The 25,088-nt window shown below is 31.8% G+C and overlaps 1 pseudogene; it reads left to right on the forward strand.

Moving 5' to 3' along the window:
• Positions 1-1,590: 1,590 nt before the first annotated feature.
• LOC129295707 (probable leucine-rich repeat receptor-like serine/threonine-protein kinase At3g14840) lies at positions 1,591-17,391 on the forward strand (annotated as a pseudogene).
• The last annotated feature ends 7,697 nt before the right edge of the window (positions 17,392-25,088 follow it).

The following is a 25,088-nucleotide window of genomic DNA, read 5'->3' on the forward strand; positions in this document are numbered from 1 at the left end:
AGTAAAAAAGCTAAAATATCTTTCACTTGTTATGTAAAATTATTAGTTCTTAATTTTCTTGTTGCACTTATTAATTTATTAATATCAATTGTAATTTACATCTGTTTATTAGACAATTAGTAACATTACTTGTTATTTTGCTAACTTTACTTATTAATTTACTAATATTAATTATAAATTACAAGACCTGTTAGTAATTTATGATTGATGTTAGTAAATTAAAAAGCTTGTCAATAATTTATAACTAATATTAGTAAATTAATAAGTAAAGTTAGCAATTTAATAACTGATACTTGCTTATAATTAAAAAAATTAATTTCAAATCTTATATAATTATTAACATGTCAACTTATGTAATTTGTAACTTATATTCGTAAATTAACAGGTGAACTAAGAAAATTAAGAACTAGTGATTTTGTATAATAAGTTAAAGGTATTTTAGTTTATTCACCATTGAAATTCTTTTAACTTTTCTTTCCGGAACTGACTTGAAAATTCAAAATTGTTCTTGGAGCCACATGAAATTAATTATCTACAGTGGTCCTTAACTTAACTGAAATTCTCCCTATATTTAATACTCCCTCCTTCTCAAATTATAGGGTACTTTTGAAAGAGTTATTTTGTCAATAATTTATAACTAATGTTAGTAAATTAAAAAGCTTGTCAATAATTTATAACTAATGTTAGTAAATTAATAAGTAAAGTTAGCAATTTAATAACTGATACTTGCTTATAATTAAAAAAATTAATTTCAAATCTTATATAATTATTAACATGTCAACTTATGTAATTTGTAATTTATATTCGTAAATTAACAGGTGAACTAAGAAAATTAAGAACTAGTGATTTTGTATAATAAGTTAAAGGTATTTTAGTTTATTCACCATTGAAATTCTTTTAACTTTTCTTTCCGAAACTGACTTGAAAATTCAAAATTGTTCTTGGAGCCACATGAAATTAATTATCTACAGTGGTCCTTAACTTAACTGAAATTCTCCCTATATTTAATACTCCCTCCTTCTCAAATTATAGGGTACTTTTGAAAGAGTTATTTTGTCTAAAAATATAAGATACTTTGAATAGATTAATGTTTCATTAAATCCATCAATTTTAATATTATCCTTTTTTTCTTTATAATTAATTTCTGTCCCTTCTCTTTTCAATATATTAAATGATGGGTATTTTTGAGAGTTTATATTTTTATTTTAAAAAGATAAGATTGTTAAGTGTATTTAATGAGTTTTATTGATATGTGAGATTTTATCTAAAAGTGTCTTATAATTTAAAATGGAGAGAGTATTAGATATTAAACTTAATTTTGTTTAACGCAAAACTTTCCACATGGGTTCAAATCCAATCACACTTCGAAAATCCTAACAACGTTAATATCTAATCTAAAGTGTTTGGTGAAGCTTAATGAACGAGTCAGCTTTCCTTAAAAACATGATTGAAAGTAACAACTCAATTTCACACAACCACCTATTCAATGCAGATGACCCTGTGGCCGCCAATCTATACTAATTAACCACTTTAATATATGTGTGTGTGTGTCTGTGTGTGTGTGTGTGTGTGTGTGTGTGTGTGAAGCGTTTTTCAGTCATCAAAGGATACGCATAATGAAGAACACTACTCAATGTTTCCTTCTTCTTCTTCTTCTCTTCAGCTTTCTCTTCGCTTTTGCCTTTGGAGTCACTTCACCAGATGAAGGTAGAGACACACACACACACACACGCACACACACACACGTATAACATTCTTGTATTTTGTACGTATACAATATCAATAATGAATCTTATATCTGATCTTAATCACTTTGCAATTATTGTTAATTTATTTAGTGGAAGCTTTGAAGAAAATAGCTGAGAAACTGGGAAAGAAAGATTGGGACTTCAACGTAGATCCATGTTCTAATGTTGGATCTAGCAACTGGACGAGAGACATAAATAATAACGCTGTCATCTGCAATTGTGCTGCTGCTTCAGATAGCTTCTGTCATGTTACCAAAATGCATCTCTCCTTCATTATCTCTTTCTTTAATTCATCTATGTGATGTTCACACACACACACACACACACACACACATACACAACAGATTTTATTTCATTTTTTAAAGAGTCTTGTTGATTCTTTAATCCGCGTGCGCGCGCACGACAGATTTTATTTCATTTTTTTTAAAGAGTCTTGTTGAGGTTATGCGTGTGTATTTATTTTAAAATTTTTTATTAAACTAGTTTGGATTAATATAATGTTCATGTTAATAAAATTCCTTTAATTGAAAATTTCAAAACTGATATGTTAATAAAAGAAGCTTTACAATTGTCTCTTGCAAAAGCATAATTCTGTTTAGTCTTTGGAGACCGACATGAGCTTGCCGTTTGAAAATTTTAGTACTGTTTGCTTTAATGTTTCCCAGTATAGATCTTATTTTCTCTCCCCTTTTCATTTTATGGTTCCTCAAACTTGTGCTTTGCAGGTTATTTTCATTTTATTTAATTTAGCTTTTTATTAAAAAAAGAAATTTCAAAACTATAAACTAAATTAAAATGTAACAGTAATTAAATTTTTGTTTCAAGGATAATAGATAATAGGTATAGCCAGCGCATGCACATGATAGTTTTCGCATACACTATGACTAAGCTCTTAGAGAATTTTTTTACTTATGCTTTTAAAATATGTACATACTCCCAATCAGGTCTGATATTATTTTTTCCCCCCTTTTGCTTTAGTTTTCTAGGTTTTTGACTCAAATTAATCTAGTTAGTAGTTTGTGGGTATCTTTTTAGGACATATTTATACTCTCTTTGTTAAAAAATATAAGGTATTTTTTAAGAAGTTAATGTTAAAAAATGTAAGATATTTTTAGTCTTTTAGGTGTAATTATTACCTTTTTTTTAAAGTGCTACTATTAATTAATGACTTTATATTCATTATAGGATGTTTAATAGGAGTAAATATAAAAAGATATGATTGGTTTAAGAATAGATAATTACTTTATTGAGGTGATATTCAATTAAAAATGTCTTGTATTTTTGAATGAAGAGAGTGCCTCCTGTCCAAAATTAAATCATTGCTGTTTGCTTAGGGCTTGAACTTGAAATTTATGGCTAAGAGGGATCGACTTTCTAGACAGTTAACCCAAACAATTGGTGGTTTGATAATACTTAAAATTGATTTAATTAGACAAACATATAAAAAAATTTTCTTAGTGACAAAATACATTAAATTACCTTTTATTTTAATTTAATAATAGCTTTTAAAAATAGATGGAATTATACTTTTGATCTCTTGTCTTTGAAATCAATTTCATGCGAGTCCTTCAATTTTATGAAGGTTCCTGGAAATCCTCAAACTTTGTGGATGCAGTCAAACCCTTTCTAATCTCTTGTACATAGAGGTAGTTAGAAATTCAATTTTCTTTTGACCAAAAAAAAAAATCATTTTTCTGTCCTTGTGTAAATAGCAAACCTAATGAGAAGCCATGACGAAAACAAACCTCTTTTTTTTTTTTTTTGAATAAAAAACAAACCTAATTGAAAGCAAGAAATCATGCTACGATGATATTTAATTTTTATTTAAAATCCACGCATTCCAAATCTATAAATTTATATTGTAAAATTTAAAAATTAACATAAAAATTACTCCCTTCAATTTTCAATTATAATTTAAAAATTATCAAATTTTATTGGTTTTAATTAAAAAAATAGACCTAATTAATGTGATTAAAAAACCAACATTTGAAAATGATTTGTCAGCCTTAAAATTGTTGTCAGCGTGCATTTGAATGGAATTACTTAATTTTCAATTTACACACTTTTTTTTCTGACAACTTCAATTTACACGTATTTTTAATTTAAGATTAATAAATAAAATAATGATGATTCACGCAGTTAGTTGGTCATTAGGATTAATATGTCAGGATTAGTGACTAACTTTATCAATATTTAAAATTGTTTCATCAACATTGTTAATTAGATTAAATGAGTGATATTTTATTTGATTGAAACTGCTGCAATTTTATTAAACAAGGTATGGATGATTTGTTATACTGAGTTCATGCAAAAAAATTTCGTGTATATATTATATGTACTCGAAAATTTTTTATAGATATAATTTAAGTTATAAAATTAAATTAAGTAAATAACTAATATTTATTATATTTTATATTATAGATAATTTATTATATTTGTCAATAACATATTATTATATATAAATGATAAATTTTTTTATAAATTTTTAAATTTATAATGATAAATTTTTTGTACATCAGCGTCAACCGGTTATATTCTCAAATTTTTAAAAATTTGTTTTATGTTTTCTGGGCACTTCGGCTGTGGGCCAATGTATTATCATCACCATCATCAGTATTTTTATGTGCAGTCAGTTGAAATCACAAAATCTCCCGGGGACTCTCCCGCCAGAGTTGGCAAAGCTACCTTACCTTCAAGACATGTACGTATATAGTATTTCTGAAGCTTCAATTCACATTTAGAGGTATTATTGCATTTCTTTCCTCAGCTAAATTCTGTGCCTCACTCTGCTTCTTTCTCTTCTCTTTTCTGTGCTTACAGCGACCTCACTCGCAACTATCTTAATGGCACAATCCCTCCAGAATGGGGCTCCTTGCAAAAACTCTTGAATATGTACCCTTCCTCTCCTCTCTATATAATTCGATTGTGTTTAGAGACTATGATTCTGGTCAGTTTCGTCAAATTTAGATGAATTCGATGATGTGTTTCTCTTAATTTCGATAGTTCGCTTCTTGGAAACCGACTGACGGGTCGAATCCCTCCAGAGCTAGGAAACATTTCCTCGCTTCAGCGTTTGTGAGTGTAGTTTTTGATTAATTTTGGCGATAATTTCGATAATTTCTCGCATTTGAACTTCATCTAAGATTTTGGCGAAACTTAGACTCCCCTGAAATGCGATAGGGTCCTGGTGTTCAATCAATTATCTGGAAATCTTCCTCCAGAGCTTGGGAATCTTCCCCACATTCAAAACCTGTAAGCCTATGCTTTGATTTGTCATTTATAATCACTGTATGATCTTCAATAATTTGAATATTCTCGTTTGCTGATTATGTGCTTTGAAATTTGAATACCATGGCTTATATATAATTATATACATTCATAATCTGTGTTGTTCTCGACCTAGGTTTCTTACCTCCAATAATTTGACTTGAGAGTTACCTGCAACATTTGCCAACCTTACTACACTGCTGGACTTGTGAGCATTCCTATTTTAATTTCCTCTTATTGCTCTAATAAAAAAACTAAATCGATAGTTTCACTTATCAAGTCTAAACTAACAGTCTCATTATAACCAAAAAAAAAAAAAAAATGAAGAGTCAAAACTATCTGTCACTTATACTTGCACCTCGCATTATGCAGTCGAATTGGAGACAATCAATTTTCCGGAAAGATACCTGAATTTATTAACAACTGGGCAAATCTCAAAAAAATGTGAGAACATCTCCCCCCCCCCCCTCTGTTTTTTTTTTTTTTTAATTATTCTTATCAACACTAATTGCTTTAACTCTTAGCAGGGTGATTGAAGGAAGTGGTTTAAGTGGGCCGATTCTTTCTGCATTTTCACTTCCAGAAACACTAACTGAATTGTAAGTATTGTATGACGATTTCCATTGTAAGTGAGATGTTAACGTTGACTTGTATTTTATTTATATTTAACTATGACTGAAAATGACACGCAGGAGAATTAGTGACCTGAAGGGATATGAATATTCGACTTTGCCACAACTTCAAAAGTTGAAAAACTTAGAAGTATTGTGAGTAAAATATTTTTGATTAATTTTTTTCAACTCAAATACACTTTTTGAGGCAATGTCTCGCGGATGCATTATTTGGGGATGTAGAAAATAAACGAGAGGTATTGATGCTTCTTTGCTGTCAATATGACTATTTCACAGGATATTGAGGAATTGCAAAATTAATGGAACAATACCTGGTTATCTTGGGTTTATGACAGGTTTAAAAACAATGTGAGTGCTCATTTGTTTCTTTACAATAAGAAAATTCCTTGGTGTAATACACGAGGGTATTCAAAAAATGGATGACTCGCGAACGCACGCACCCACGATTTCAAAATGAACAATACTTATATATATTATGAAATTGGTGTTAACTAAACTTCCTTTCCAACATGATATATTAACTTTGTGCTCACTTTCTTTCGTGTTTCTTAGACATTCTTGATAATAGATAATGTTTTGTTTTTGAAGCAGAGATCTCAGCTTTAACAATTTGAGTGGCCCGGTTCCAAACACCTTTAAAAACCTGAAAGCAGACTACATGTAAGAAATCTATTTATACCTTATCTTTCGTTCACTCCATGATAGAGGGATATTTTCCATCCTGTGACTGCATATTCAAGAGATTATGTTTTGTTCACTTATATGTACTTTTCCAATGTAACATTTTAGCCCCGTCAAAGGATCATTCCCTGCTTCGAAGGGGAGAAAGAAATAGGAAATGTAAAAACGGAAAAGTAGACATATATTGTGGTAGATAAAGAGAGAAAAGGAAACATGCTAAAGCTTTTGTTTTTGGTTTCAACAAACATGACTTGCTTTCACATCTTTGAGCCTTGTCATTGTCTAAATTAAATCTTTTGTTCAGTCAAACCATTAAAGAATAAAAGAAACCTGGGTAACAATATGAATTGATCAATTTTCGTTTTGTTGGACCATTGCTAATTAATCAATTCTGCATATTATTTCATGACGTTCTTTCTGTATAGATTTTTGACTGGAAACCTTCTCACGGGACCAATACCTGCATGGACAGATGATATGTTGACCGCCAATGTGTGAGTTCTCTTCCAATGCTTTATATATGAATTGGTTTTTGTTTTTGATGGAAACTACAAAATAATCAGTATTATTTATGCAATTTTTTTCCTTACTAAACACAATGAAAATGGGAATTCCCAGCTTGGGTGATTATAAAGAGACACTTCAATTGCAAATAAAATTGACAAAGATCACTCCACAAACGCTAGTTTTAAGATGGAGAGCAAACTGGTTGCATCAAGCAGCTTGGAGAGACAGAGAATCACCAAGGAAGATGATCTTGTTCAAAGGAGCATAAAAAAGATACACCTTTAAAGCTGAAGATAAGCATGACCTCAAAGGGAGGAGGGGGTGAGCAGAGTACACATGTGCAGGAATGCAGCTCTCCAGAGGACATATTAGTTGCAAGGACACGTAGCTCAGCTTCATGAGTGTAACACCCTTCCTAATTAACTAGGAAATTAACCACCAACCCATCAACATCATTCATAACATATTAGGAACAATCTGAACATATGTCAAGGTGTTTCATTTCATATCAATTAATAGTATAAATGCATCATTTATATATATATATATATATATATTTCAAGTATTCTAAAATAAGTTAAACGTCTGTGCAGGAGGAGGGAAAGCACTTCTCCAGTGTTTTTCCTCTATCCCCACTGAAGCTTTCACCTAAAATGCTGAAGTGGAGTGATATAACAATCTTAGTAACCAAGATACATTTGAAATCTAATGAGGTAATCAGGATAAAAATTTTACAAGCTCATGCCAAGTACATGCACATGGCTATTAATTTGGTGAAAACAAACGAGGGTTTATACTTTATAGGGATCTATAGCGACCCCAATGCTATTTATAGAATGGTGTTATAAAGAGTTTATACTGTATGGCCTTGAGTCATCAAAGGAGACTTCGATATGTGTATGGCACCACAGGGTAAATGTAGGGCCAGGTCGGAACCAAATTGGACATTGATTGGTTTGTTTAATAGTCGAATTCTTGGTTTGCAATCAACATGCCAGGGTAGTAGATTTAATTCACTTAGGAGAAGAGGAACTTGAAGGCAACATTAATTGGCTCTTCTACAGTGTAAATTGAAAAGCTTTAGTTCCTCAAGCTAGCTTGCAACACCTGTAGAAGAGTGAATCGAACCATTGACCTTTAAAACTATGTCTGCTAGAAGGGTTGTTTTGTTGGGGTTGGGGGGGGGGGATTTTCAAATGTAACAGAACATGGTTTTTAATTCAATCCGAAGCAGAAAGAACTATAAAAATAGGAATGGACTTTCTCATAAGTGATGGAATGGGTGTCACCAATCGGATGGAATGTTTTCTCATTCCATTCTTTGACAAACAAAAAAGACTAATGCAAGATGGGAATTGCCCATGCGAGAATGGAGGTGTTAAGGGAAATAGGGTATTGGGTTTGTGACTCACAGTATGATTTGCATGTTGGTGTTTTTTAGCAAGACACTAATTTTTTTACCAGATTTAATGGTTAATTGATTGTCTTTTGATAAATTATAGTCATAATAATTGACGCCAAACGAGAGGAGTAGAGGAAGACCAAAGAGAATACATATAGAAGCTGTTAAGTGAGACCTTCTCCTAAAAACTTGGTTAATGATAGAGCATAGTGGCATCGTGCAATCTTTGTAACTGACCCCATTTAGTGGGATATAGCTTGTTGTTGTTGTTTGTTTGTTATAGTCATAATAGTTTACTGTTATATGTCCTTTGGTGTAATTTTTCCCAATTTAATTCCAATTAAACTTGAATGAATCATCTTTTTAAATTTTTATTTCAATGTATAAAAAAATTGTCAAGATAAAATCATCTCTAGAATATGTAGAGAAATTAGACATTGCTTATTTTGGTGACAAATCATTTGATATGTGATACAATTGACTCATTCAGATTCAAGTCGTGTTAGGAATAAGTGGGAGAAAGCTCTCCTAATGTTGCTTTCCCATCTAGAAGGCATAAGCTGAAGAATTTACTCGAGAAGTATTGAATCCTTCATTACTCATTCCAACCACCTTTAGCAATGGACTCTCTTCTGCCACCTTACCATCTAATTGAGACTTGGTCTCTGTGGTCAGGCTCAATTGTTTCCTTTCTCCTCTCATATGGCTTCCGCTCTTTTCCTCTAGCAACTCAAGACCCATCATCATTTAACCCAATTCCCTTTTATCTCCTCCATATTTTTGGTCCAACAACTGCAGGCTCATGCTCGTCAGTTCCTTTCTGGATGTCCGTTTCTTAATTTGCTTTTCTTTTCCCCCCACAAATCGTTCTTTTTATTATTTTTTTTTTCACTTGGAAAAGCTGGCGTAACTTAATGAGGTATAGGACTATATGCTTATTCATGTCTTTGGGCTTTTAGTGTTAAACTGCCAACCGTTGCTAATATTAATCAGCATAAGCATGTAAATACACAAGTAATGCAGATTGCAGAAAAGCTAATCAGAAAGTCCTTTGACCAAAAAAAGTTTGTAGTCTTGGAAAATATGATCTTACACACAAATTTAATTTATAGCAGTAATCGACTTCAGTTTCCTTTGCGTATTATGAAAAGATACTTGCTAGTTTCCTAAGAGTATTTTCTGATCTTTTACATTAACTAAGGTCCAATAGAGAAGCAAATACAAGTTTCTTAATGTGGCTAATCCTTTCTCATTCTATTCTATTTTGATCTCTAGAACAATTTACCATTCCCTTGTACGCTTCATTGAAAGACGCAATTTGGTTAGTTTGGTAGTTGATGGACAGCTAACGTGCTGAGCAGTTAAAGGAACTCATTTTGGATGTTTTCTGTTCATGCATGGAGTTTGATTGGACATCTATTCATTGAATGATACTTGAAAAATTTTATGCTGATATTCTTTGGTTTGTTTATGATTGCCAAGTGTTTTGTAACAACACTTTGTTGCATCATCCAATATTCTGAAATGTACTTTATTACTTGTACATAGAGATCTTTCATACAATAACTTCAGCATCGGAAACTCAGGTCAGCGGACATGTTCGAAAAGTACTCTGTAAGAATTCTTGCACATACATGCATTCGTTAGCAACTTTGAAAACGTACATGATCCTTAACAATCTTTTACATGGCCTAGGAATTTTTTTGCAAGCTCTTCAATATTGGGCAACAACTCGTAAGTTTTGTACTATACATGCTAAATTATTTTTATTATATATATGTAGCATAAACCTTATATCATTTATGATGAGGTTTTGCTGACTTGTTTTGCTCCTTTATCCTAATTCTCAGAGGAATGCCTTCGTGTTTGAGAAATAGCATTAGTTGTCCTAAAAGTAAGTTTCCATATAACCCTTTTTCTTTTTTTTTTAATCTTTGTCCTTTTAAGATCTCGGTATTTCTCCATTGCTATAGCATTTGGAATATGGATTTGGAACTACTTTGGGTGCAAGAATGAGGGGGAAATGTTCTCCCACAGACAGTATACCATGCATGTCCATCCTAACCATCTTCTGCCATTAAGCTGTATTATTTAATTTGAAGGGGCCTCAATTTTGTTATTATTTTTTAAATGTAAGTTTCTTACTTAGCTTGATATATTTCAATACTTATTCACTTGGTTTTACTTGTTCCAGCACGGCGCTCTCTCTCTATAAATTGTGGTGGAAACAAGGTAGCAATCAATGGAAGTACGACATATGAAGATGATTCAGATCCTGCTGGACCATCTAGATTCGTCCTGCATAGTGATTCAAACTGGGCATTTAGCACCACCGGTTATTACGTGGATACTAATAAGACCAGCAAAGATTACCATACCTATTCAAATGTGTCTAGGCTTTCTATGATCAATGCTGAACTGTATATGAATGCACGGGTTACTCCCATTTCTCTGACTTATTATGGGTTTTGCCTGCAAAATGGAAACTACACAGTAAAACTCCATTTTGCAGAGATAATGTTCACTGATGATCAAACATATAATAGCCTTGGGAGGCGTGTATTTGACATCTTCATTCAGGCACGTGCTTTACCATCTTTCCACATTCTCAATTTCCACACTAACATTTAATATATTGAAGGATTTTTACGTTTTAACCATTTCGTCAGTATTCTCCTGTATGTCCTAAGGACATATAATATGCTCATGAACATAGAGTAATATTTTAGGAGTACATCAGCCATAAACATTGGCTCAAACGTTGAGCCTTTTCATTAGGTATCATGTGAAAAGTGGACCTAGACTGGAGTCAGGACTTACACATAATTTGGAAAAATACTGTTCGATCATCTACAACAACAACAACAACAACAAGCCTTTATCCCACTAGGTGGGGTCGGCTACATGGATTGTAAGACGCCATTGTGCTCTATCATTTATCAAATTTTTAGGAATATTATTAATTAAGAGATCGCGTTCAACAACTTTCAAGAGTGTTCTCTTAGGCTTTCCTCTACCTCTCTTAATCGGACTTAAAGGTATATGTTCCACTCTTCTCATTGGTGCCTCCCTTGGTTTTCTTTGTATATGTCCAAACCATCTCAACCGATTTTCTACCATTTTTTCCTCAATAGGTGCCACCCTCATTTTTTCACGTACGTGCTCATTTCGAATTTTATCTTTACTTGTATGTCCGCACATCCATCGTAACATTCTCATCTCTGCTACTCCAACTTTATACTCTTGCTGTCCCGTTAGAGCCCAGCATTCACTACTATATAACATTGCCAGTCTGATAGCAGTGCGATAAAACTTTCCTTTAAGTTTATTAGGCACCTTACGGTCGCAAATAACTCCTTTAGCTTTTCTCTAATTAAACCACCCAACTTGAATTCTATGTGAAATATCTCCACTGATTTCGCCATCATTTTGAATAATGGCTCCCAAATATCTAAACTTTTCCACTTGAGGTAAAATTTGATCTCCCAATTTCACTTCCAAATTATTGTCGAATAGTCCTTTAACAAATTTACAATATAAATATTTCGTTTTACTTCTACTCAGACGAAAACCTTTCGACTCCAATATCCTCCTCCATAACTCAAGTTTGCAATTAACCTCTTCTCTTGTCTCAGCTATAAGAACTATATCATCCGCGAAGAGCATACATTTCAGAATTTCCTCTTGAATATGTTTCGTCAAAACATTTAAGATCAAATTGAACAAATAAGAACTTAGAGATGATCCCTGATGTAGTCCAATCTTTATAGGAAAATCCTTTGTTTGACCACTAGGCGTTCTTGTACTAGTTTTTACCCCCTCATACATATCTTGTATGGCTTTAATATAAGCAATCCATACTCCCTTTTTTTCCAACGCTTTCCAAAGCACTTCTCTTGGTATACGGTCATAAGCTTTTTCCAAATCAATAAAAACCATGTATAGATCTTTATCTTTACAATGATATTTTTCCATTAATCCTCTTAGTAGATAAATCGCCTCTGTAGTTGATCTACCTGGCATAAAACCAAATTGATTCTTAGAAATACTTGTCTCCAATCTCAACCTGTGCTCAATTACTTTCTCCCACAATTTCATTGTGTGGCTCATGAGTTTAATCCCTCTATAGTTAGTACAATTCTGAATATCTTCTTTATTTTTATAAATAGGAATTAATGTACTTCTCCTCCACTCATCAGGCATTTTCTTGGACCGTAAAATCACATTAAATAACTTAGTTAACCATTTCACCCCTTCTTCACCTAAACATTTCCACGCTTCGATAGATATACAATCAGGTCCGTTGGCTCTACCATTTGCCATTTTCTTAAGAGCTTCCTTTACCTCCTTATCACGTATTATTCAATAGAATGACAAATTTTGTTCTCCTTCACCAGTTACTAAATCCTCCAAGTTACTAGATGAATCCTCTCCATCATTGAAAAGTTTAGAAAAGTAAGTCTCCCATCTATTTTTAATTTCATCATCTGTAACTAAAATTCTTCCCTCTTCATCCTTAATACACCTTACCTGTTCTAGATCTCTTGATTTTCTTTCCCTACTCTTGGCAATCTTATAAATATTTTGCTCTCCTTCCTTCGTCTCAAGGCTCTTATAAAATTCTTCAAAAGCTTTAGAACAAGCTTCACCCACAGCTCTCTTAGTTTCCTTCTTAGTCATATGGTACCTCTCCCAATTTTCCTCATTGTTACACAAATGTATGGCTTTAAAACAGTTCTTCTTATACTTGATTTTGTCCTGTATACTATTATTCCACCATCAAGACTTCTTATCTCTCGGACTAGAACCTTTTGATTCTCCCAAAACTACTTTTGCAACCTCCCGTATCTTTTTAGCCATATCCTCCCATATGATGTTAGCACTTCCCTGAGATTCTCAAATTCCTTTATCCAAAAGATTTCGCTTGAAAGAATCTTTCTTCTCACCTTTTAATTGCCACCACCTAATCCTTGGTGTTACTACTTGTCAACGTTTTTGGATTTTACTCATAATACACACATCAAGGACTAGGACCCTATGTTGTGTCATTACAGCATCTCCGGGGATCACCTTACAATTTTTACAAAGTCTTCTATCTGTGTTCCTAACCAAAAGAAAATCAATCTGTGATCTTAAGGCTCCATTTTTGTAAGTGATGAGATGCTCATCTCTCTTCTTGAAATAAGTGTTGGCAATTTTAAAATCATACGCTAATGAGAAATCAAGAAGAGTTTGTCCTTCATTGTTTAGCTCTCCAAAACCAAAACCACCATACACCCTCGCATACTAACCAGCTTCCCTCCCGACATGCCCATTAAAGTCTCCTCCAATAAAAATCTTTTCACTCTGTGGTATGTATCGAATCAACCCCTCCAGATCCTCCCAAAATAATTTCTTAAGATTGGCTTCTGTCCCGACTTGTGGCGCATAAGCGCTAACAATATTAACAGTCTCACGTCCAATTATCATTTTTAAGGAAATAATTCTGTCTCTAATTCTGCTAACTTCTACAACGTTCTTCTTCCACTCCTTATCTATAATGATGCCTACTCCATTGCGTGCACTTACTTTTCCTGTATACCAAAGTTTGAAACCTTGAATATCCTTAGCTTCTTTTCCACGCCATTTTGTTTCTTGCAGGTAAAGGATATTGATTTTTCTTTGAATCATAACCCCTACAACCTTTACAGATTTACAATTTAATGTCCCAACATTCCAAGTACCAAATCTAATTTTGCTCTTATGGACTAACTTCTTTAGCCGCGTGCGTCTAGAATGACGCGGTAGCCCTTGCTCATTTAACACTACATCCGGGCACCGATGCAGCGGCTCTAACTCACTTATCACTGTACTCGAGCCATGTAGCACATTACTTACGGGCAACGACCTAGCATTAACATTATAACGTCTATTGTCCATGTTCATGATAGATTCAACAAAATTTTACATTGACTGTTGATGGCCTAACACAACCCTCCTCCTTTACCCGGGCTTGGGACCGGCTATAAACATAGGCGGAGTTACTGTTCAATCATCTAGTTTGATTCAAATCCTCTTCAGTTTTCATATGAATTCAACTTATTCATATTTTCTTATATCCAGTATACATAATATCACATTTGTAGGGATTGTTTTCCTTGTAATTTGACTTCTGGTTTGAAATTATTGCTAGAATATTTCCAACAGTTCGAGAGATAGTAGATTTAACTTGAAGCCATCTTGAAGCATAAAGGTTTGAACTGAAATCATGCAGGGTAAAAGAGTTCTGGAGGATTTCAATATTGCAGAAGAAGCAGGAGGAGTTGGGAAGTCGGTAGTAAAGCCATTCACTGCTGTTGTCACAGATAATACCTTGGAGATTAGATTATATTGGGCTGGAAAAGGGACAATCGCTATCCCATTTAAATCAGTATATGGTCTTCTTATATCAGCTATATCTGTGCATTGTTGTGGGTTGTTAAGTTTTAAATTTTCTGCCACCACCTTGGGGTTGTCACTACCATCTGATACATGAAAGTTTTTCATTAAAATCAAACAGACTTTCTGCCCCATCGAGAAAGTAGAATATCTGCAGGAGCTGTGTTAGGAATTTTAGCTGCAGGAATAGTTATTGTGATCCTGGTGCTTGGTTTACTATGGTGGAGAGGTTGCACAGGACATAAAATTTTGTTAGCTAAAGGTAATTAGAAATCAACTACTAATGTTATCATGCCAACCAATCCTTTCCTGTAAAAAATCATGTATTTTTTAATTGCAAATGGGCATTTTGTATTTTTTTAGTGTGAATTTTGGTGTCTTGACTTATCTTGAGATGGCAATTATTTCACCTAATGCTTGATTTGAATTTTGTACATATTGTTAGCATATCTTAAGGGCTTAGATCCTAGAACTAGTATATTTACCTTGAGAGAAATCAAAGTAGCAACCAACAACTTCAATACTGCTAATAAGGTTGGAGAAGGAGGGTTTGGCCCTGTTTATAAGGTTGTACACAATATGGCATGTTCTAGTAAATTTCTTAGCATAACCAATTGCAATTGCAGTTCTTGCTTGCTTGAAAATCTATTTTAACACTCCTATAACTTCATTTCATATAAAAAAATGTAGGGCATTCTCTCAGATGGCACAATAATTGCAGTAAAGCAACTATCTTCTAAATCTAGGCAAGGGAATCATGAATTTATAAATGAAATAGGCATGATTTCTGCTCTGCAACACCCTTGTCTTGTTAAGCTTTATGGTTGTTGCATTGAAGGAGATCAATTATTGTTGATATATGAGTTTATGGACAACAATAGCCTTGCTCGTGCTTTATTTGGTAAATTGTTAAACTTTTTCTTGCCAGATTTGTCATAATCCAATATCTTATAACATGTATGCTTGGTTATATGATGATGTTGTCTAATTTGTATGAAATTCACAAATGAAGGCCTAAATGAATTCCAGTTAACGTTGGATTGGGCAACAAGATACAAGATTTGTGTTGGTATAGCAAGAGATTTGGCTTACCTCCATGAAGAATCAAAATTGAGGATCGTTCATAGAGACATCAAGGCCACTAATGTGTTGCTTGATAAAGATCTCAACCCCAAGATATCTAATTTTGGTATGGCCAAGCTTGTTGAAGAGGACAATACACACATAAGTACTAGAATTGTTGGCACTTAGTGAGTTCCTATATTTTAACTTATTTTTTTGGGAATTTTATTGGTAAATTTGTTGTGCATGCAATGAAATGTAAAGAATTGTGCTAAAGTGTAAAATTAAAAATTTCCAATATTATAGACTAAAAGATATATTTGATTCTATAATTTCTATTGTTATTGACTGATTTTGATCTTAATGGATGTATTTTTATTTTTACAGTGGATATATGGTACCTAAATATGCAATGCATGGTTATTTAACTGACAAAGCATATATTTATAGTTTTGGCATTGTTGCCTTGGAAGTTGTCAGTGGGATGAGCAACACCATTTATGGGCAAAAGAAGGAAGCATTCTATCTTCTTGAATTGGTAAACTATTTTCAAGCTCTATAATGATTATGTCAATTTTATTTTTGCATAGTAATTTCTACTAGGGGCTATTTGTTTGGTACATAGTTTTACAAAACCCTCGTTAATTTTTCATTTAGTGCCACAATTAGGACCTTTGGAGAGCTTTGACGCATTCATCAAAATATAATTAAACTGTGAAAATTTCCACCTTTTATATAAACAACAACAAGCCTTATCTATTAGGTGGCGCTGGCTACATGGATCACATGATATCATTATGCTCTATTATCAACCAAGTTCTTGAAAATATTGTTGATCAAGAGGTCTCGTTCAACAGCTTTTATGAGTATTTTTTTTGGTCTTCCTCTACCTCTTTTTATAGGGCTTAAGATTATCTATTCCACACTTCTCACCGGTGTCTCCTATGAGTTATGACCATCTCTATATCTATCCAAACTATCTCAAATGATTTTTTACCATTTTCATCTCAATAGATATCATACCCACTTTTCCTTGTATATATTCATTGCAGATTTTATCTTTTTGTATATGCTTACAATGTGATCTTGTAATTCAAATAGGGGGACTATGGTTTTGACTACTTCTTTCTGGTGCAAATTATACCATAAAAGAGTTCTTCTACTTTGTATTTCCTGCAAAATCACAGGACTCCTTGCACCTTTAATTCCCCTGTAATTTTTTTATTCTTTTAAATGACACGGAATCAAATGGTTGTTTGTATTTTGACTTTGCCAGGCACGTCTCTTAAAAGAAAAAGGAGAATTACTTGTGCTGGTTGATCGAAGGTTGGGCTTAAACTTTGACAAAGAGGAAGTAATACAGTTGATCAAAGTGGCTCTCCTATGTGCCAATGATATCCCAGCTCATAGGCCAACCATGTCTTCAGTGGTAAGCATTCTTGAAGGAAGATGTGTAGTTGAGGAGATAGCTGCAGAGGCAAGTGAGGAGGCATTAAATAAGGGGAAGTATTTGGAGATGATGAGAAGGTACTACAATGAGATAGAAGGAAATAAGATAACTGAGATTCAAGAACAAAATATATCAGTGGACGAGTTTTGTGCTACAATATCAACATCAGCAACAGATCTCTATCCCTTACATTTGGACACTACTTACTGGGAAAAAAGAGTTTAGAGAATCTCACAATCTGTAGAAATGCATGTTCCTGTATATCCTATTAGTTAGGTACTTCATAAGATGTGCTGAGGGCTAAAGAGACTGCTATTAGCAAACCAACATTGAGTACTCAATCTGTTTGTAAATATTTTCCTATTGTGTATGGAATCTTTTTCTGTCAAATGAGATAAGGGTTGTTACTGTTATTATTATGTGGAATCATCATTTTTAATGTGATGTAAAATGATGGCATGTCCTCCATCATACTAAAGTGATTAGAGAATTTCACTTGGATAAAAGAGATTAGAAAATCTCAATCTGTAAAACTGCATGTTCTCTACTGTTCTAGCTGTAGCTTGCATGTTCTTCCATATCCTATTAGTTAGGTACTTAATAAGAAGCTTGCCAAGGGCTAAGAGGATTGTTATTAGCAACCAACATTGAGTACTCAATTAGTTTATAAATATTTTCCTATCATGCATGGAATTTTCTGTTTTTATCTAGTGAGATAGGACCGTTGGAAATTGTACCCTAGAATCAATCATTATATTATAAACGTTGTTATTTAATGAATTTTTATTTTGTTATCATATTAATTGCATATTCACTTTGATAACTGTATCCTTGGACAAGTTATAGTAATTATAAATGAAACAAGACTAGTATGACTTTGATTAATTATAAAGATATGAATCAAAGTCATAGGCACTTGAAGTGGTATAAGGTGCTGGACCAACCTACTATGAGAAAGCTGCATGGTGTGAGGCATAAGCTCATCTCATATGAAACTGTGTCATTAAGCCCTTTGACTTGAGATCATCATGGATTCTTACATGATGACCACTGAACTTTGACCTAATTAAAAGTCACTTTTAATTAAGTGATCATAAATGCTATGCTTGAGTTTAGCGATATTCATGTAAAGAAATATGAGTGGTCAAGATGAATTTTGTCTCTCACATTAATTGAGTGATATTACTAGGCCCTTCAATGAATAAAACTGAGAAAATATATTGTTATACTACAATGAAAAGGATTTTTCCATTATTGTAGTCAATCCACTCAGAGATCGAGAAAGTAATGGTTAGATAAAGGAGAATGATAATTTCATGTCTCACACTTAGCTGAAATATCATGTGATAAAAGGGATGTGATGTGGTTATGTGATAGGTTACATCGGATCATTGATCCTTATATGAATTGGATAGTCACAATATCTTACCAGAGGCCACTTGTGACTTGTGGGCTAATAGCATTATTAGCCTACTGTTAACTTCATATGGGCCTTTAGGGTTGTATACAAGAACAACCCAACTTAAGCTATAATGTCTAAGTTCATTGAATTTGAAATGTGTCTAGATTCAATGAATATAATACTTTATCTAGGGTGAATGAATTATACATACATACATACATATATACATACATTTGAATATTTATTTGATAAATATTTGTTCGTATATATATATGTATATGAAATATAAAATTCAAAATATAATATATATATATATTCAAAATATATTTATACATACTCGTATATATATTTGTGTGTATATATATATGTAATATAGATATATATTATATTATGTTAGTTTTAAATTTAGTTTTATATGATAAATTAAATTTAATAACTAACATGATATAAGAATATGTCATATTAGTTCTATAATTTAAATTTATGAGATAAATTTAAATTAGATATGATATGGTAGATTAAATTTATAAGATAAATTTAATTAAATTTTCATTGGCTCAAAAAGGAAGACAAAAAAACCCTAATCTATATAAGATAGAGAAGGGACAAGCTTTAGGAGCATGTGAGAGAGTCTCTAGATGGCAAAAAACTCTGAGAGCTATAAAAATACCCTAGAAAACATAAAAGAATGTCTAATTGATAGACAGACAGACGTTGGAAGCACTAACACACTGTTCAAGGTTAAAGCTGTTTGTGTGGATACTGGTAGAGAGAGCAGATCTACGTTGTCAGCTCCTGAGGTTCAAATATTTATGAAATAACACTTGAAAAGTTCAAAAAATAAAAGACAACTCTTCTATCCACCTTAACTTACACGATTCGATTAGTTTGTGGTTGCGATTGGGGTTTTCTAAGTTCTAATATTTCTCCACTGTGTCCCCCTAACCTAACAAAGACTTATTAATGTTATTATTGTGTGGAATCATCATTTTTACTGTGATGTTGTAAAATGATGGCATTTCATCCATTATACTAAAGTGATTTGAGAATCTCACAAGAATAAAAGAGATTAGAGAATCTCACAATTTGCAAAACTGGATGTTGTTTACTATTCTAGTTATTTTTGCATGTTCTTGTATATCCTATTAGTTTGGTACTTAACAAGATGCACCAAGGCTAAAAGGACTATTATTAGCAACCAACGTTGAGTATTCAATTTGTTTGTAAATATTTTCCATTCATGTGTGAAATCATCTTTTTCAATCTAGTGAGACAAGGCTTGTTGTTGTTATTGTTGTGTAAAGTTATCATTTTAAATGTGATGTTGTAAAATGATGGCAGGCATCTCCTCCAACATACTAAAGTCACCAAGAAGCATGGAAAAATGTACAACTTATCATGATGTGTAAATTCCTTTTATTTAAAATGACAAATGTATAACTTATTTTATGTATTTTTTTATGCAAGTTTTGATCTGTTAATAATAACTCATTTTCAAGAAATTTTTTATTTGGGTTAAAGTGTAATTTTACCCATAAACTATTTTTAGAGGAGCAATGTTGCCTCTAAACTATTCATTGTAGTAATGTTGCCTTTAAACTAATTAAATCAGAGCAATGTTACCCCTATTGTTTAAATGTTCATTATTGTAGTTAGTGGGACCCACTTTGCATGAGTTAAGGTACAATTTTGCCCTTAAACTATTTTCAATGGAGCAATGTTATCCTTGCCATTTAAAAATCATAAACATCCATTAACTATAGCTAGTGAGACCTATTTTTCATCATCTCTCTCTAGTTAACATTCAATCAGGTCATGATTTTAAGACTATAGCATTTCAGTTGCTAAATTGGTTTTTGGATAAGTACTTTATGATGGTCTATGTATATGCTTTTTTGATTATAATGCATATGAGAGTATATTTATTTATGATAATCAATTTTATAGACTGATCCACTCAAGAGGATAAAAAACAACCTTTTTACCTTGAAAGTGTTGTTTATATGCTTTTTGTTAGATCAAGAGCTCCTCTTGTAGTGTTGTTAGTCATAATTGTCACTGAAGAAAATTAGTAAAAAAAATTGAGCTTCTTCTCAATGTATAGTTCATGACTCATTGGAATGTTAGTAGAAAATATCATGACAAAGACAAATGCTTTCACATGAATATTGGATGTTAGAAAAGATGTGAATGCAATGACACTAGTACAAAAAGTACTTTTTATTATATCTCTCTAGTTAATGGATGTTTATGATTTTTAAGTGACGGGAGCAACATTGCTTAGATTTAATTAGTTTTGGAGGGATATTTCTCCTTTGAAAATAATTTAGAAGTAAAATTACACCTTAACTTCTGAAAAGTGGACGGGAGCAACATAGTTTTAATTTAATTAGTTTAAAGATAACATTACTATAATGAGTAGTTTAGAGGTTACATTGCTCCTCTAAGAATAGTTTAGGGTCAAAATTATACCTTAACCCCTTTTTTTGTATACATAATTTTACCTAAGAACCTCTTCGTAAATAATTTTCTTGCATGGGTTTCTCTATAATTGATTCTTGGGATAATGAAACTTTTAGTTTATTAGATTTGTCTTAGTTATTGATTTGGTCATTCAAGTTTAATTTTTATCAATTTATCTTTTAAGTTTGTTTCAACTATCAATGTAGTTAGTTGGTTTTAAAAAAAATATCAATGTAGTTATTGTTTAAAGTGGATGTAACACTTATTAAAATTTTCTTACATGAATAATGGAATATTAATAGAAGTCATGTAGATTAATGAAAAAAAGCATAATTATTTTGATGGAAAAAAAAGCTCAAAGTTTTTTAAAAAAAATAAAAGAACAAAACACAACTTGAGGAACTAGATTGATAAAAATTAATTTAATTTGAGGATTAATTTTCTCTCAGTTAATTATATATACACGTCAAGTTATTAATATGTTGAATACAACTCGAGAAAATGTTTTATTTATGTGTATTATAAGACTAATATGGCAACCAATCCAAAAGAGCAAAGGAAGAAGAACAACAAAAAACTTGATTGCATATGTTTAAATATTCTAATTTCATAGTTCTTGATGCTAACAACTAGTTAAATAAGAAATCTTGCATTTGCATATCATGGTAAAATAATTTTAAGAGACAAATCTTACACTCACACACTCATGAATTTTTGAAACTTAGAGAATATATTTGTACTTTTTGTAATGACTTCCTTCATTAACATAATTAACTTAGTTAATTCACCAAATTAGTTAATACAATTATCATTCAACCTTGGCGAATGATAACTTCAATAATTGACTTTAAAGGCATTTTGAGTAATGGGATTTTAAAATCATTTGAAAGTGAAAAATATAAGTTAAGGCCCTTGTAAAACACTTAAAATCAGGGTATAAAAGTTGAAAAAACATGGGAAAAGAGTTGAATATTAAAATTGGTTAAAACAAAGGGTCAAATGGACTACCCAACATTCTGGGCATGTCTAGTGCGTCTAATGTAACACCCTCATAAAAATGACCTTAAAATTTTCATGGTAGAAAAAAAAAAACCCAAGTATATATCAATCATAGTAAAAAAGATTGAAACCCATTTGCTAAAAATTAATCAAAGTACAAATTACAAAACAAGAGTTGCAAGAGTCTACCATGGTTAAAAGGAAAAAAAAACTATCACCTAACAAAAATAAAATCATTTTGAGATTTGCAATCAAAATATAATATCTAAATAATTTCCAATCAAAAATACATATTTTAGAATTATCACGTAAGTTAATCAAATATAAAACACATCCTAGAGGCATGGTAATATTAAATAAGGTTAAAGTTCAATTTTATCTCTATACTTATTTTTTATGAGCGTTAGGCACCCTATACACTTAAATGGACAATTTTATCCCTAAACTATTTCTCGAACGAGCAAAAAAACCTCTTTTATTAATCAACTGTTAATTTTTCATTTTCTGTTGATGTGACATGTGTGTGGGGCTCATGCACAGTGACATGTAAGACTTTGACCATGTCCTTTGGTACTAATTTGTTCCTGAACTCTTTTTTTAGGAGCGCTAAAATAACATTTAATAAATATTGTTAAAATATTAAGTATTTAAATATTTAATAATTTAAATAGTACTATTTAAAACATTACACCACCCAATTTAAGATTTTAATATTTTTTATATTTTGCAATTTTGTATTAAAAATGAAGCGAATGAATCTCTACGTTAATGAAGGAAGTTTTTCTTCTTACCTCTCCATTTTTTTCTTGTTAAGTTGTAGCATATTAATGGAATAAATGATACCTTTCAAATAAATATTTTTGTTGTCATATTATTGGTCTTGTTTGTCATGTTTATGATTTTACTATTAATACTGTAACGCACAAAGAGTATTAAATTTGGATAATGCAATATTTTGAAGGAAGATCATTAGTTGACCAAATAAATTAAGGGGCTTAATCAATATTAAAAATATAAGTAAGTTCTGACACATACAAAAGGCATAATGATTTGGATATTATATCGAAGAGAAGATCAAAGATCGATATATAAAAAATAAAAAGTCATATATATATTTATGAAATACTAGCAAAAATAATATTTAAATATAAAAAAATTTTAAATTGGGTGGTATAATGCTTTAAATAATAATATTTAAATTATTAAATATTAAAATACTTAATATTTTAATAATATTTATTCAATTTTATTTTAATAATTTTTTAGGGTGCCTAGCATTTCAAGAAAAAGACTTTAGGATGTTTAGTACTCCTAAAAAAAGAGTTCAAGGGCAAATTAGCACAAAAGGACATGCCAGGTCTTACATGTCATTGTGTGTGGGCCCCACGCATATGCCATATTAGTAGAAAATGAAAAAAATTAATGGTTGATTAAAAGAAGGGGGTTTTTACTCCTATAAAAAATAGTTTAGGGGTAAAATTGCCCTATTTAAGAGTATAAGATGCCTAGTACTCTTAAAAAAAATAAATATAGGGGCAAAATTGAACCTTAATCCTATTAAATATGTGAGAAGTAAGCATGTATCAAATAAGAGGAGTTCAACAAAGCCTCTAAGCTTACTTCTCTTGTGCCTTCCCTTGCTTCCTACTTGAACCTGCACTTGGGAATGTTAAGGAATGGGATGAGCACTAATGTCTCAATAACCCAGAATTTTACCATATACATACAAACCAAACATCTAGATACATCGATTCAAATGTTACCACATATTAACATTATTATTACATACATTATTGTCAACTACTAGAGTATAATCAATCACAATGTTACATGCAAATGATGTGATACATGTAATCTCCCTTATTCCTCCGTCCAGCCTTATATTGCTGATTGCAACCATAAGCTTATCCATGATCTGACCCATATATTGGACCAAACCAAGTTCTTCTAGTGCTCGAGATGTGCCAAGCTAAAGGCATAGAACCCAAGCCTAGATTATGACTCCCTTCCTTAAAGAACCAAATTAGGAGGTGTCATTGTCTCACGTTCCCCCTTTACAAACCTGGCTAGGTAAGTATTGAGGAACGAGGCCTTACACAAGGCCAACCATTATGCGCACACTTGAGGCAAACCACATGGTTATTGAATCGCATATGTGTATCAACATCATTTTTTCCTCAGCCCATCACCAATGCAATTCATGCATGTATAATATTCACAATGCATACAAGCATGCTTGAAAAAAAAAATAAAGTACTCTCGCAACAATATCAGTTAGAATTCACAAGCAAACTTAACAGAATTCAAGTAAACCAATTCTAATAAATTATATCTTTACCATTTTGTAGTCTTGGCGGTTATATATACCTATAGCACGTTCACAGGTAAAAATATACAAAACATATCTCTACAAATCACAACATCAACCACAGCTTGCATACACATGATAAAACCCTGAAGTTACTTATTCTCTTTTAGCTTACAAGTAGCCACACAACAAATCCAAGCAATAAGAGCTCTCAATGAGAATCTATATAAATCACATGCATATAAAAATATCAATATATAATTCTAGACAGCTAAAAATTTGCCTTCTTAAGGTTACTTTAAAGTTTTTCTTGGACCTTCAAGCCCACCTTAGAAAATCTAAAATTCTCTTTTAAAATTTTTTTCCTTTGTAGAAACTAGTTTCTTTATATTTATAACTCTAATAAAATTTTTATAACTCTAAAGCATTGATTTTAATCTTTTAGTCATCACAAATCATTACTTAAGTCTAAAATATTACTCTAAAAATTGTCAAATTTGATAAACACTTAATATATAGAGATTACACCTTTTAAAACCTCAAGACAAATCTAGATATATTATTAGAGAAACTATTTATCAGCAAAAAGACATAACAATTTTAAATAGATTATACCCTAGATTTTTCACCCTTATGAATTTAAAAACTAGGAAGATAGACAGACAGAACCAAAAATTTAGAACACTTATTTGACTGCAAAAAGCTTAAAGTCACTCTCTAAAAATTGAACTATAGCCTTAGTTCTAAATT

This window comes from Prosopis cineraria, unplaced genomic scaffold (genome assembly GCF_029017545.1).
Source record: "Prosopis cineraria cultivar Desert tree isolate PC_DT_omini unplaced genomic scaffold, ASM2901754v1 PC174, whole genome shotgun sequence".
In the NCBI taxonomy this organism is placed as follows: domain Eukaryota; kingdom Viridiplantae; phylum Streptophyta; class Magnoliopsida; order Fabales; family Fabaceae; genus Prosopis; species Prosopis cineraria.